Source organism: Monodelphis domestica, chromosome 2 (assembly GCF_027887165.1).
Source record: "Monodelphis domestica isolate mMonDom1 chromosome 2, mMonDom1.pri, whole genome shotgun sequence".
NCBI lineage: Eukaryota > Metazoa > Chordata > Mammalia > Didelphimorphia > Didelphidae > Monodelphis > Monodelphis domestica.
The window spans coordinates 435,895,587-435,899,237 of NC_077228.1; the positions used below are offsets into that span (position 1 = coordinate 435,895,587).

General features: G+C 34.5%; 1 pseudogene; it reads left to right on the top strand.

Moving 5' to 3' along the window:
- The first annotated feature begins 547 nt into the window (after positions 1 to 547).
- Positions 548 to 1,647, top strand: LOC103096460 (protein cornichon homolog 4-like; annotated as a pseudogene).
- The last annotated feature ends 2,004 nt before the right edge of the window (positions 1,648 to 3,651 follow it).

Sequence of the window (3,651 nt, forward strand, 5' to 3'; positions counted from 1 at the left end):
TATTTTCCCCCTTGCAATTATCTATTAACCTAGTTGTGTAAAGTAAAAAGAAAAACATTTTAGTTTGAAAGGAATAACTAGCTGGAATGTGAATCTTAAGCTTTTGTAGAATGCATTTGAAAGCTTACCTTTGTTGGGTGGGGACAAGGCACTAGCTAATATAGGCAGAAAGAAACACAAATCTCAAAATAAAAATGTCATGGAAAAAACTTAAGTCAATAGAGGTTTCTTATACAGTCTGTTAATTCTCACAAGTTTTTCCTCTTGACCTGACTTTAAAAATTTCCTCTAGAAAAATGAAAAGACAAATATCAAATTGTTTTGTAAAATAATCAACAATTTAAACAAAGGAAAACAAACCATTTTGAAGAAGTTCTCATAGCAAAATCAATTTGCTGATAGGCTCAGTTTGGGGTAACTTGTTTGACTTCTAAATTCATATTATTTGCTGAATTAGCTATTTTATTATTCCATAGCACGTGATTTAGATATGTGACTACATCAATGCTAGGTCTTGTTCCAAGTGGGTGATCCCATAATTGATTGAATGCTTATTTCATTGTACTGGTTCATCTTTCTCCTCAACTTACCTGTTGCAAATTCATTATGGTGCCAAGTGGGAACATGGGAGTGTTTGATTCTACAGAATGACACAACCAAGAGCAATTGAAGTCACACATGAAGGAAGCCATGATCAAGCTTGGTTTTCACTTACTTTGTTTTTTCATGCACCTTTATAGTATGATTCTGGCTTTGATAAATGACTGAATCTGGAAGGAGAAGCTTAAGTTGTATGTAGTCTTATATAACAGTGAACAGTTGAAACCAGAAATGAATTTAGTTTATACCTAGAACCATGTCCATTAAGCAGTATATTTTTCCCTCTTTGGACAAACTCCCCACCCCCTATTTTTGCTGTATTTTTAACCACATAAAATATTTTTAAAACATAAATTGAGTTTTTTTTAGATTTGTGGTTCTCAGCCTAAGCCCTAGCCGATATATTTAAGGCTCCCATTTGGTCTTCTCTGGTTTGAAAATCATCATTTGTTGAAGAAATGGTACTATATGGAAGAATTGCAAGCCAAATAAATAATTAATATAACCCCCCCAAAATGGGATCATTGTTCATTTTCAAATTTTCAAATTTATTTTTAACTGTACTAATTCAAGGTGATAGGGAGACACTAGATTTTATTAAACAGGAAAGTGACATAGTTAGAACTGAGTTTAAGGGAAATCACCTTGACAAGAGCTGTGTGAAAGATGGATTGGAGAGGGAGAGATTTGAGAAAGTATTGCAATAGTCTAGGCAAGAAGTGGATGTGAGCCTAATTGTTTGAGGGGTGAAGAGAAGAGGATATGAAAGACAAAGAGTTAAAAATTACAAGCTTTGACAATGATTGGGTATGGGAGATGAATGTAAGTAAGGAGTTGAGGACAACACCACAGTTGCAAATTTGGGCTACTGAAAGGATGATAGAGTCATCAACAGAAATAGGTAAGTTTGGAGGCACATTTGGTAGAAAGATAAAGAGTCATTTGGGACATGTTAAAAAGTGTTTTTAAAAGAGGCTTCAGGGATAAAACTCAGAGTTAATAGACTTCCCCTGTGTCTAAAAATGTTTTAGGTTAACAGGAGCTAAATTTGTGTCTCAGTATCTAATGATACTCCGAGCAAAAAACTATTCAATAATATAAGAATAGCATTTTTTTTTATCATCACTGAGGGCAATTCCGTCCCTTTTGAGGATATCTGGATTTATTTTCTGGCTTAAGGAGGAAGCAGTGGTGCCCAGACTGAGACAGACTCTGTGGGATTAAACAAATTGTTAAATCCTGGGACCCTTTTGCCTTTCTCTAGAAATTCTACAATTCATCATTTCCTTCTATGTATTCCTTTAAAGTAGCTTGACTCTGATAACTTGTCAGGAAGAAGATATGGTAGGTTTAGCTCAGGGAGTCAAGAGACACAGATCACATTTAAGTTAGAGGTCTTTGGATTCCTAGACTTAGAAGATGATATCATAGTTTTGAAGCTAGAATTTACATTGTAAGGATAAAGTCAAAAGAAACAATATGGGAGACCTTGAAAATCAGTTTAGGATGAAAAGAAATAGCATCCTCAAAGATGCTTGCATAAATCTCCTAAACTTTTTGTCAAGCTTAAAATAGTAAAACCTTGGTTAAAAATGTCTTCAGACCCCCAAATGTATCTCACTGGCTTGGAAAATTTGCATAACCCTCATCATACTCTTCAGTCTAATAGAAAATACATTGAGTAACTTAAAGATACATTTCCTAGTCCTGGAAAAAGAGAAGTACAATTGCATGCTTTGTGTATTATATAAGGCCAAGGACTCTTGATATGGGGTTCTCTGCAACTCTTGACTTCCTAGCTGAGAATGCAAAGAACACTGAACTTGAATTAAGAAGATCTGAATTTGAGCCCTGGCTGCCATTTACTTGGTTCATGACCTTGGGCAAATCATTTCACTTTTTTCAGCTTTGTTCTACTCTGCAGAATGGGAATAATAATATTTGCATATGAAGAAATTGCTATGCAAACTATCTAGCACTATAGAACTGTGAGCAATTATCATTGCCATGATTATCATTGCAGTTAGAAATATTTAAATAAAACTTTCTATTTGCCAGAGACTTAATTTAAGAGAATTTAAATGTTAAATGATTAAAACTATAAATTATATAACAATGATAACTTTCATCATCAGAAATGACTGGAAATGTTTGACTCTTCTCTTCCAATATAATGAACAAAAAAGTGACCTCCTTGAGGTTCCCAATACAAATTGAAAACAGTTTGACCCTCTACCTGCTTTCGATCACATATCATGGATTATCCTGCACTGATTTCTGGAGAGAGAGAAAGATAGACAGACAAGACAAGACAGACCGAGCAGAAAGACAGAAGGACAGAGAGAGAGTACTCTTAAGGATGTTTTGCAAAATAAATACTCTTTTTCAGACTATGTCTCAATTTTTATTTTGGAAATTGTGTCCATAGCACTTTAAGATTTGCGAAACATTCTACACATTATCACTTGATCTCCCTGTGATGTAGTCAATTATTATCTTCATTTTAAAGACAATGAAACTGAAACATAAAGAAATTAAGTGACTTGTCTAGGATGACAAAGTAAAGGAAGCATCCGAGGTGGGATTTGAATTAAAATCATCCTGACTCTAAATCTTTCTCTTTATCCCATATCCTACTTAGATGTCTATATTGTTTTCTTGTTTTTGCTCATTTCACTGGGCAGCAGTTTGCATAAACTTTCCCATGCTTCCTCTGAGTTCTTCATATTGTTCATTTCTTATGGCATTTATTGAGTCATTCCCTAATTGATGCTCACCTACGTTGTTTTTGGTTCTTTGGTATCATATAATAGACTGCTAAGAATATTTGGGTGTGTATGGGACCATAAAAAAAATGTTTCAAAGAGAAATAAATAGAAAGGATTTATTCATTCTCCCCCCTCTCCCCCCATTTGATTAAGGCAAACATACACCTGTATTTGCTGCTGAATCAGCAGCAAGGAGGGTGGCTTTCCCCCAGATTATGCTTCTGAAGAGGACTAAACCTCAGTTGTCAATAATACTGGAAGCAGTCTTGTTTTATATGCCAAA